General features: G+C 31.7%; 1 long non-coding RNA gene across 1 annotated transcript; it reads left to right on the top strand.

Annotated features, from left to right (window-relative positions):
• Positions 1-1,222: 1,222 nt before the first annotated feature.
• Positions 1,223-9,815, top strand: LOC121173816 (uncharacterized). Its single transcript, XR_005889271.1, has 3 exons — positions 1,223-1,331; positions 1,430-1,491; positions 9,615-9,815. It is a non-coding gene; the product is annotated as an uncharacterized lncRNA (long non-coding RNA).
• Positions 9,816-12,919: the final 3,104 nt, after the last annotated feature.

Below are 12,919 nucleotides of genomic sequence, written 5' to 3'. Positions count from 1 at the left end.
TACTAGATGATTAAGATGATGCATGTTAATGTGTACAACACTACGATGCCACAACCAAGAAACATTTATTCATGTAGAGGTAAGAAGATTGTTTCTAAAGTTAGAAATTTCTTCAATGCATAAAACTCTCTGTTTTAATCGACTATCAAGCTATTGGCAATCGATTACACAAGTAATTTGGACCTTGCAGAGAGATCCTCATTTGGTTTAATCAATTACTAGTTATTTATAATCGATTACATAGTTGAGTTGGAAAACATGTCTAACTTTTCATGAGTCTCTGCTTTAATTGATTACTAGGTGATCGTAATCAATTACTTTGTTCTTGAAAGTGTTCCAAGGAGAAATCAAGACACTTTAATCAATTAAATCAAGAATCTAATCAATTACATTGTTTTTGAAAGCTTTCTAGGTTTGGAAAAAACACTTTAACCAATTAAAATGATAATCTAATCTATTACTTCTTTGAGATAATCAATTACATTGGCAATTTAATTGATTACAGGTGGTTCTAACAGTTTTCTCTATAAATAATCACCTTGTGTTCTCACTTTTAAGAGATAAGAAGAAGTGCTTAGAATAAGTTTGTGTGACTCACATTTTCAATCGATTGATTGTGATTTCTTGAAAGAATTAGATAATTGGAGTAGCTTCTCTAGAAATAGAGAGTGAACTAGTATAATAATTGGTGTACTTTTTCTCTTGATCTTATCTCCCTCTAATAGTATTCTTGATCAATTTGCTTAGTTTAAAGAAAACTTCTTTTTTAAAAGAACTTTAACAAAAGGATATTGTGTATGAGTGATTGATTAGAAATTGATTTTAACATGGTGATACGATCTTTGAATGCGAATGCTTTTCCAAACTCTATTTTTAAGTTTGCTTTTATTTAAAAACCAATTCACCCCCTCTTGGTTTGTGAATTTCATCATATTTTTCAATATTTTGGTCAACTTATTAACAATATTGTGGTAAATATGTAGAACTTTTGACTAAAATGAAAACTTATATTTTTAATAACCCAAATTGGTTACAAATAAGTTTGTAATGACTTTAAAATGATGTGATTAAAGACCTAATTAAATGATTATAGTTTGGGCCCAAAGACCTATATGAAATCAACCCAAATGGGTCCAAAGACCCATTAATCATACACAATTAGGGTTTTGGCCAGCATTATAAAACCAACATCTAGAGACTAGTTTCGTGCCTTTTACTACTCCTGGTTTTGAGGAAGAGAGGGAAATTGAATTCTTTCACTGCATTTGTGTGTTGGAGAGGTTGGGTCTCGGAGTTATGAAACTTTGATGCCAATTCTTGTTTAACATTGGGTAAGTAAATTCATTATCCTCATCTTCTTCCTTTGCTCTTCATCGTCAAAGCTCAAGAAACTCACTCCTTTATTTTTATTTATAACAATGGCTCCTAGGTTTTGTTTGTGACCACCCAAGTGCTCTTTCTCACTTCGACTTCTGTTTTTGAAGCACCTAGGTATGGGGGGTTTTCCTCTTTTTATCTATGCCATGGTGTTTTGTTCTTATTCTAGCAATGTTTGGGAATTGTTTGGGTCACGGGTATCTTGAAAATGCTATAAATCTTGAAAATTACCTACTTGTTATCTTAGGGCTGCACATGGTTTGTATTTTTATAAATAATTTTGTTCACGATTTCTGGTTGGTGAGACAACTCCCTAGTGTTTCAGGATTTTGCAGTCACTAGGAATTTTTACTAATTGTTTTGAGCACTATATTCTTTTAATGGAATTGTCGAATTTGTATAGTGCGTTGTTTTTCTCTCTATAAAAATTGTGGAGCACAAATTTTGAAAACTGGAACCATAAAATTGTTTGATAAATGAAGGGGACTAAACATGATTTTCGTTTAACCCTAACCAACTTGGGAAATATTTTTAAATATTTATTTTCTGAAAAACCACACATTCTGTCCAGTTGAGAAAATAAATATGGAAATAATATTTTCTTAAGATTTAGGAATTCAAAAAATTATACGACGCAAGTTTGATCTTTTTGAGTGCCTTGTTATTTTCTCAAAGTTTTTAAATGTTTTTTGTATTTATTTGTTTTCTCGTGGAAACTCTGTTTTTTGGACAGCAAAGACATTTACTTATAAACAAGGTGTTCTTTTCAAATATTAAATTTGGAAAAACAATATGTGATTATCTTACATGTTTAGCATGCTCTGTGTGAATTTTGATAAAAAAAACACAGGTTTAAAATTTTTAAAATTCCAAAACCACATTTAAAGTATGTCCTATAAACTGCGTTTAATTTAAAATAAACATTTTATTTTGAATTTTGATGTGCTTAATTTTTGTGATACAATCTGCATGTTGAGGAGTATATATCTCTGTAAAATTTCATGAGTTTGAGTTCATTTGACATGTTAGATAATGTTATAAAATAATTATGAGCATATGAGTAATATAAGAAATGAATTAATATAATTGTTTTTTAAAGACAATTAATATAATTGCTTTGTGAGTTTTATTTTGCTTGTTTGGACTTGTGATTCAGTGTTCTACCTTAAAAGGGGAACCTCTGTAGTTCGCTTTGATTATTGGATGATTGTGTATTTGTGTTTGGGATTATATTATTGCTTATCTTAATTGAAGGCCAAGAGAAATGTGATTCTCGGGCAACGAGTGCTGGAATTTGCTTGTGCATGTGATTGGGTGATGATTTGTTGCATTGAAGGCAAGAATCTATGATTATTTAGAATTGTTAATAATAATATTAAGAATAATAATAGTAATTGTAATAATACTATTTGAATTCATAAACAATAAAATAGTAATATAACTTAAATATTTAATTGCATTCAATTATCGTGACACAATAATACAAAAAATGAAGAAATAAATGTATTGCAATGTCTTTGGTATGAAGTATATAAATCTCCTTTTGCTAATGACTAATCACTATCGGAGAACTTACTTGACTACCTTTAGTCGAGTTTATCATTCTAAGTGCTTTATTTTTCTATAAACAACACTTTAGAATTAGTAATCACACTCAAACTTTTTTGTGAATCCTCCTCACATTTTTGTTTCCTTTCAAACACTATGCTCAATCAATCTTTCATGGCCCTCATAAATAATGACATAATGTCTTCATTGAGAAAGAAGTCAAGTGTGTCGTCAAAGGTGGTGCATATCCCAAACCTTCCTAAGCAGTGCTCCGATGAGTTCACAGATAGAGTTGGGTAGTCCCTTTGCCAAAGTCAATCGTCAACCTCATGTGTTGTGTTGACCCCAATAAAAACCAAGGTTTTGTTGACTTTGAAAGTTGGTTCACTTTTTTTCGTATATGTGTATGTTTGTTTCTGCTTTTTATTTTTATTTTTGTCATCATGCTTAATTATTTGAGTGAGACTAATGTGGATATCTACTTCTTTCAAACAATTTTGAAAAAATATTAGGATTTTTTGTATATCTATATATTAAAAAGTTAAGGAAGATATTTACATTTGGGACTCTAGATATTGTGAAAGACCCAGAGATGATGTCTCCCACCATGAAAAATTGATAAGAACCATTGAGATTTATTGATTTTAAACTGAGTGGTCAGAGTTTGTTTAGGTGACCTTCTAGGGAAGTTTATTATCATATATTTTATAAAAAATATTGATCCCATGTGGATCAATAAAAGATACAACCTGTTGGAATTTTTTGACCCATGTCCAAATGTAATGATCATAACTCTTACGAAAGTCATGACACTCAATTGCTCACACTTTTTAAACAAGTGTTACCCGATGTCACATTCATAAGCAATGGACCGTCATTCTCCAATGGATGATAGTCCAAGAAGGTGATGGAATTAGTACTTAGCATAGAAGTTAGAGCAACCTCCCTCTCTCTCTCTCAGTGCGTGTGTATATATATATATATATATATATATATATATATATATATATATATATATATATATATATATATATATATATATATATATACTTTCATTTTTTTAGTTGGAATATATTGATAACCAACAATAAAAAAACTTAAGATAAAAAATTTAGCGAAATATTTTGTTTTAGTTAATTCTTACTAGTTATTACAAATATAATAATAATATAGGATATTAATTTTTTAAAAATAAAAAATTATTTCTCTCTCCTTTCCCACTAGTTCTCTTTCCATATTCTCTTTTCTTTTATTCTTCCTTTCCACCAGGAAACACTATCACATTCATCGACAACCCTCTCAATTTTTCTTAGACAAGCACAGTGTATTCAAGTGATTGTATTGAGGAGTTGGATTATGTTTAGGCTATTAAGGTTTAAGACCATATGTTTGCTTCTGAAAGTACAATGGTAGAGGCTTTTGTTTTGAATGAGGATGGTTCTATAGGGGTTGTTCGACAACATGGGAGAGATGGAAGGAAGAGTGAAGAGGAAGGAAAATAGGAAGATTGGGATGGGGTGTTGTCACTATTGCTTCTATTAGTAGAGTAGCAAAAGCTGTTTGTTTGGGTTTGCATTGTTTGGTAGCTAGTTGTTGGCATGAAAGATGGAAGAGTTGGAAAGCAAAATGAAGAGGAAGGAAAAGATGTAGACTGTGGTAGTAATGTTTTGACTATTACTTTTGAGAGTAAAGTATCATATGCTTCTATGTTGAGTCTAATGGTTTGGTAGGGATTTTGTGGGTAAAACAAAGCAGTCAATAGTGATCTTCTTATGCATTTTGGCTTGCCCACCATCACTTACCGAACAACCCACAACCAACATAATAACTTCTGCTAGTTTACTCTCAGAATCGATAGCCAAAGCATTCACATCACAATCTTCGTCTTTTACTACCTCTTCACTTTCGTTCCCATCTTTGCCATCTTTGCTGCCAACCCCTAGCTACTAAATCATCCCCACCCAAACCAACAACTTTTACTCCTCTACTATTAGAAGCAATGGTGACTACATCCCCATCATAACCTTCTTATTTTTCCTTCCTCTTCACTCTTCCTTCCATATCAACCATGTTGTCCACCAACCCATATTGAACTATCCTAACTGAAAACAATAGCCATTACCACTATATATTCAGAAGCAAACATATAGTCCAACTTCTTAGAACTAGAAACATAGTCCAACTTCCTTGCACCATCTAGAAAACACTGTGCCCGTATCAGAAAAATTGAGTGGGATTACTAGCAAATGTGGAAATAACGAGTTGGCAGCGAGAATGAAGAGAATCCGAACGAAGAATCTGGGAATAGAAACAAGTGCAAGAGGAGAGAGGAGAGATATTTTTAAAAGTTAAATTATAAATTACTATCGTGTCCCTAGTAAGAAGAATGTTGATTGGAGACGCCACTTCAAGGAGAAGATGAGTCAAGAAGAAGCTCACCACTATGCCATGGATAAGAGCTTGAAGGTATAAGAAGATGAGTGGAGGGAGAGGGAGAGAAAGAGCACAAAATTTTATGCCTCAAATGAGGTCTGAACTTTGAAGTATAATTCTCAAATGATTAAAGTTAAAAAATGCACACACATGGTCGCTATTTATACCTTAAGTGTCACACAAAATTGGAGAGAAATTTGAATTTCTATTCAAATTTCACTTGAATTTGAAATTGAATTTGTGGAGCCAAAATTTTACTGATTATCATTAGTGAATTTTAGTTATGGTTCAGCCCACTAATCCAAGATCAAGTCCAAGATTCTCCACTAAGTGTGCTTAGGTGTCATGAGACATCTAAAACATGAAGGACATGCACAAAGTGTGACTATATGATGTGACAATGCGGTGTAGCAATAAAATGCTCACCTCCTTCTCTAAAATTTAATTGGATTTGGCTTCTCCCAATTCAATTAAATTTCTTTCCAAACACACACATCAAATATTCAATTAATGCATGTGAAATTACAAAACTGCCGCTAATACAAAAACTAGTCTAGGTGACCTAAAATACAAGAGCTGAAAAATCCTACATTTCTAGGGTACCCAACCTACATTATGGAGTCCTAAATACAAGGCTCAAATGTCTTGAATAACACAATTCAAGAGAGCTTAAGAATTATTTTGATTCACAAATCCAGCCATAACTCAGCACCACAACTCAATTTCTTCATAGGCATCATATAGGAAACTTAGAAAACAAAACAAAGTCCAACAACAAGACTACTTCTAGGAATTGATTTAGAACATGTTATGAACTAAATAACATGCGCGAATTAGACTCAAAATTCAAAAGATAGGCTAAGAATGACAAGAATACGTGAACAAATGTATCTAGAATTCAATTAACACAATCAAAATTCAACACAAACTTATAACATAATGTGACAATTATTATGACTAAACATGACTCTAAGACAATATGGATTAAGTGATTTACACTTAGCTTTTTGTGTTTTTTTTTCTAATCAATATTTTGAAAGAAAATTTAGATCTAAAGGTTCAGCACAAGAAGATTATGACTACAAAATGATAGAACCTAAAATTAACACAAAAACATGATTCAAGAGTAGATCTATAAAATTTGAACCATAGGAATGCAAGAACAAGTATAGATCTAATATTTAATAAGTTTATTTTTTTGAATCTACTCTAAAAAACACCAAACCACAAGACAATGGAGGATATACATAGAGAATAACATGAAGAACAAGGAATTAAAGTGAGTTGACTGAACAAAAGGATAGAGGAAGCAAAAGAACATCACCTAGATGAAGATGCTCTTAATACCACATGACGTAGCTCCTTATGGAGCTAGTAGGCCTTGGATCTTCTTCATCAATGGAGTCTTTTGCTTCTTGAAGATTAATGGAAGTAGAATGGAGATGGAAGAATGATGATTGGAGACGTCACTTCAAGGAGAAGATGAGTCAAGAAGAAGCTCACCACCATGCCATGGATAAGAGCTTGAAGGTATAAGAAGATGAGTGGAGGGAGAGGGAGAGAAGGAGCACAAAATTTTATTCCTCAAATGAGGTTTGAACTTTGAAGTGTAATTCTCAAATGATTAAAGTTAAAAAATGCACACACATGGTCGCTATTTATAGCTTAAGTGTCACACAAAATTGGAGAGAAATTTGAATTTCTATTCAAATTTCACTTGAATTTGAAATTGAATTTGTGGAGCCAAAATTTTACTAATTAGGATTAGTGAATTTTAGTTATGGTTCAGCCTACTAATCCAGTCCAAGATTCTCCACTAAGTGTGCTTAGGTGTCATAAGGCATGTAAAACATGAAGGACATGCACAAAGTGTGACTATATGATGTGGCAATGGGGTGTAACAAGCAAATGCTCACCTTCCCCTCTAAAATTTAATTGGATTGGGTTTCTCCCAATTCAATTAAATTTGTTTCACAACACACACATCAAATATTCACTTAATGCATGTGAAATTACAAAACTACCCCTAATACAAAAAACTAGTCTAGGTGCCCTAAAATACAAGGGCTGAAAAATCTTACATTTCTAGGGTGCCCAACCTACATTATGAAGCCCTAAATACAAGGCTCAAAAATAATGAAACCTTAATCTAATATGTACAAAGATAAGTGGGCTCATACTTAGTTCATGGGCCCGAAATCTACCCTAAGGCTCATGAGAACCCTAAAAATGTGGATTGTGTAGGATTTGTTGAGGAAGTTTGGTCGTGTCATGTCCTAGGTTATCCTATAGCTGATTTGCAACAAAAGCTGAAAATGTTAAAGTGTAAATTAAGAACCTGGATTAAAAATGTGTTTGGGAATGTCCACCAGCTTGTGCTTTAAGCTACCAATGAGGTGGACAGTATCCAACAATAGATTGTGAATATAGGATACTCGGATGCATTATTTAATCAAGAAGTTCTAGCACAAAAGGAGATGCAAATAGTTTTGCACTTTCAGGAATGCTTATGGCGAGAAAAATCGAGAATCTAAGGGCATGCTCAAGGAGACCAGAATACTTCTTTTTTTCCTAAAATAGCACTCCATCATTTTGTATCTAAGGGTCTATCTTTGCTACGTAAAGGGAATTGATTACTAGAGTCTTAAGAGGAGTTCGAACCAGAGGTGCAGGATTTCTTTCCAAATATTTTGCGGGCAACAACTCTTGTATCCCTAACAGCCTTGTAGATATATCGTACCATTCCAAGCTTGGTAACAGGTGAAGACGATGCTTTTTTAACCAACATCCCTTTAAATGAGGAGGTTAAATCTTTTGTGTTTGAAATGAATGGTGAGGGTGTTCTTGGGACCGATGGTTGCAGCGGATTTTCTTCCAGCATGGCGAAAGACTATGAAAGCGGAGAAGAGGTAATGTCTTCTAACTATAAATTATCTATTTCTTTTGATGAACTTCAAGATGTTTTCAATGAAACATAAAGAATATATTAAACTTGTCAAATTAGTTTCATATTTTAAGAAAACTATTTCAAGTGTAGAAAAGGAAATTTTGAAATTGAAAATTGAAATTTGAAATTTGAAATTGGAAGTTGGAAGTTGGAAGTGGAAGTTGGAAGTTGGAAGTTGGAAGTTGGAAGTTGAAATTTGAAATTTAAAAATTGTTATTGCTAAATTTACTCTTGATACTAGTTCTACTGCTTTTATTATGGTAAGAAAGAAAGAAAGATCATAGTGCATCAGCATGTTATATTAGAAACAATGGTAATAGCATTGGAAAAATGGTATGAGTTTCAAAAAGATCCTTACTCAAAACTAACATACAAGGACCCAAGAAAATTTGGGTACCAAAATCAAAATCTGATTATATGAATGATGGACTCTTTGAAGTAAAGTTGATACACTAATAGCAGTTGCTCCAAACAAATGGCGGGAGATGCATCAAAGTTTATTCATATTTCTCCCAAAGATAGTGAATATGTGATCTATGGAAACAACAAACGAAGGTCACTTGATCAACAAGCCCAACAAGTGGTGTCAAATGATACCAAAAGGTCACTTGTCTTTGATTGATTACTTTTTATTATTTTTGTCTGTGATTGTTAACTTGATAATTGGTTTTGATGATTGTGTTTGAGAGTTATGTTGATTGTCTTTGATGATTGATTTTGATGATTGTGTTTGAGAGTTATGTTGATTGTCTTTGATGATTGATTTTGATAATTATGTTTTAGAGTTATGTTGATTGTTTTTTATGATTGATTTTGATGATTGTGTTTGAGAGTTATGTTGATTGTCTTTGATGATTGATTTTGATTATTGTGTTTTAAGGTTATGTTAATTATTGATTACTTTTGATGATTGTTTTTTATTATTATATATTTTGATTGTTTTATACTTGATATGTATTTTTGTGGGTGCAAAATAGTTTGTTTTAATACCTTTTGGTATCACTTGACTCTCATACATTGCAACAAGTGGTAACATTTTCTTTTAGACCATGAAATGATACTTGTACGGTACGACATTCTCTACTCTTTTAATTCATTATAAATTACTAAATGGTTTTCTCCTCTGTGCTCATGATTTGTTTTTGATGTTGACAAAGGGGGAGAGATAGATAAAAGATAAGATAGTAAGGGAAATTATCTATTCTTTATGAGACAACTGTTTATATATGTAATCTATGAAATCCATTGCAAAATCAAGGGGGAGTAAACTATATACTCGTAGATATTTTTTGTTGCTATTAACCTACAGTTGATTGTCATCATCAAAAAGGGGGACAATGTAAATCATGCAGGTTTTGATGATGTCTAAAAGAATTTCCTTGATAATGAGTGTCATCATCAAAAAGGGAGAGAATGTGAATCATGCATGTTTTGATGATGCTAAAAAGAAATCACTTGATAATGATTGTCATCATTAAAAAAAGGGGAGAATGTGAATGTATGAATACATGATTTTGATGATGCCAAAGAAGAATCAAACAAGGTTGCTTCAAAGGATAAGCATTGTTTCAAGATTAATATAAGGTTGCTTCAACAAACAAAGCCTTGCTTCAAGATTAACTCAAGATCAAGCCTTGCCTCAAAACAAAGTGTTTCCAAGACATCCAAGGCTTTGGTAATCGATTACCAGATAGTGTAATCGATTACCAGAAGACAATTTTGAAAAATAGTTATTAAAAAGGGTTTTGAATTTGAATGTTGAACCAGTAATCGATTACCAGATGTTTGTAATCGATTACCAGTAACGGAATTCTTGAAATTGAAATTCAAAAGTCATGACCTTTCAAAATATAATTGTTTAACCGATTACCAAAAACCTGTAACCGATTACCAGTGAAAAATTTTAGAAAACGTTTTTTGAAAAGACACATTTCTTCAAACCATTTTGAAAAGGCACGAATGACCTATATATATGTATGTCTAACTTCAAAACGAAAGAGAGAGATATTCCAAGAGAACTTCATTGTCAAATGCTCTCTCAACAACTCTTGAGCAAACATTTGCAAATCTATTGAGAGTTCATCCAGGAACTTCAAATTGTATTATCCATTCTAAAGGAGAAAAATCTTTTTGTTCTTCTCAGAAAGTCAATTGTAATCAAGAGATTGGTTGTCTCTTGAATTGCGAGTTTCTTGAACACAAGGGAAAGGGATTCCTTGGGTGTTTAGAAGTTGTAAAAAGGATTTTTACAAAGATAGAGGAAAATCTCAAGTGGGTTGCTTGAGCATTGGACGTAGGCACGGGAAGTGACCGAACCAGTATAAATCGAGTTTGCATTTCTCCCTTCCCTTATCTCATTTATGCTATTGTAATCAATTTTGTCTTTCATGTTTAAAGAACACTATTAAATTGATTGTTGCTTCTTCTTCTGCATTCTGAGCCTATCATTTAGAAGGGGGTTAAAAGTTTGTTAGTGGGAAATATTGCAACTTAATTCACCCCCCTCTTAAGTTATTGAGGCCACATGTTCAACAATTTGGTCCATAGGTTCTACGAACATATATAGATACACATTTGCAACACTACATTCTTTTTAGGCTTTAAATCTTGCATGACATTATTTGAAGGTGCACATTAAAATTTCCATTTTAGTTATAAATTAATGTTCCCTATAAATAGTCCTATTTTAGTGCGTATTTGGTTATATTTATATATTTTTATGCTCTCATAGTTCTAAAGATTTGAATCAACTCTGTTTCTGTGCAACTTCTCTTTGAAGCGATGGCAATATGTGTATAGGTTGTTGGGAGATGAAGAAGAAGAATTGTATAATGACTATTTAAATTCATAAATAAAAAAAACATTAGTATAACTTAAATATTTAGATGCATTCAATTATCGTCACAAAAAAATTAAAAAAAAAATGTCTTTAGTGTGAAGTATAAATCTACTTTTGCTAATGAGTAATCACTATCAGAGAACTTTGTTTGCTGTCTTTAGTCGGATTTATCCTTTCCATCAGCTTTTTTTTTTATTAACAAGATTCAAGTTTGAAACCTTGCTTATGAGATTCAAGTGTTGTCCCACTAAGGCCAACGATATGTTGGTACAATATTGAAAGTAGGGTTTTTCCTTGGATAAATTCTTTCTTCTCTAAATAAAACACTATATAAAATGATAAATACAATACCATCTATAAAAGCACTATATAAGATGATTCCCCTAATTTTGAAGTCCATGTGTATATGGCTTTCTAACTGAATCATTTAATTTGTTTTGTACTTGAATTTAAAAATTACAACAAATGAGTTGCATAATAATATTTGGGCCATAGGTTCTAGGAACATATATAGATATACATTTGCAGGAATAAATTTCTTTAAGGCTTTAATTCTTACATGGTGTTATTTGAATGTGCACATTAAAATTTTAATTTTGATTATAAATTAATGTTCTCTATAAATAGTCATATTTTACTGGGTGCTTGGTTATATTTATATATTTTAATGAATTTGTAAGGATGCACAAATCATATAGGTATTTTGTGTGTGCTTCCTATTAATAAGACTTTTATGGATAGGGCAATATAGGTATTTTTTATTTTTCTTCTAATAAATTTATGTTTTTGTTTTTTTAATATGTACAAAAAATTTAGGATTTAGTCGCAAACTCGATGTATGATCTCAACACAATTTTTAATTTGTGAGGGGATATTTTCTCTTGTTTTAGAGAAACCAACTAGTTTGTTGAGGATTGGACAACTTAATTTTAGTTCTTTTTTTGCAGCTTCTTTGTATTCTAATTTTTTATTTTATATTAATTGGGATTTGTTCATTTTAAATAAGGAAAATATATGTTGAGTCATTAAACATAATTAGTGAGTAATTGAGAAATTAGGAGAAACATGAAAAATAATTAAATAAGTTTTTCTTAATAATTGTTAAATACGCAGAGACATTAAAAATTTGTGGAGGAAAGTTCAAAAGTTGAAAAGTCAAAGATACACTCATTTTGGTTAAAGTGAATGGGAAATATTTTGGTCAACTCATTAATAATATTGTGATAAATATGTAGAACTTTTGACTAAAATGAAAACTTCTATTTTTAATGACCCAACTAGCTTACAAATAAGTTTGTAATAACTTTAAAATGATGTGATTAATTTCACCTAATGAAATGATTCAAAAAATTTAAAGAAAATTAAAATGGTTAGACCTACAGGAAATAACCCCAAATGGGCTCAAAGGCCCATTAATCATACGCAATTAGGGTTTTGGTCACTATTATAAAACAAACCTAAGGCTAGCTTCTTGCCCCTTACTGCTGTTGGTTTTGAGGAGAAGGAAAGTAAATTTCGTTTGCTGCCTTTGTGTGTTGGAGAGCTTGGGTCTTGGAGTTTTGAAACTTGGATGCCAATTCTTGCTTAACTTTGGGTAAGTAAATTCATTGTCGTCATCTTCTTCCTTTGCTTTTCATCTTCAAAACTCAAGAAACTTACTTCTTTAATTTTTTTATAACAATGGCTCCTAGGTTTTGTTTGTGATCACCCAAGGGCTCTTTCTCACTTCGAACTCTGCTTTTTAACTTGAAGCTCTTAGGTATAGATGGATTTTC

The sequence above is a fragment of the Glycine max genome, chromosome 17, assembly GCF_000004515.6.
Source record: "Glycine max cultivar Williams 82 chromosome 17, Glycine_max_v4.0, whole genome shotgun sequence".
Lineage (NCBI taxonomy): Eukaryota > Viridiplantae > Streptophyta > Magnoliopsida > Fabales > Fabaceae > Glycine > Glycine max.
This window is presented reverse-complemented; position numbering and strand designations above follow the sequence as displayed.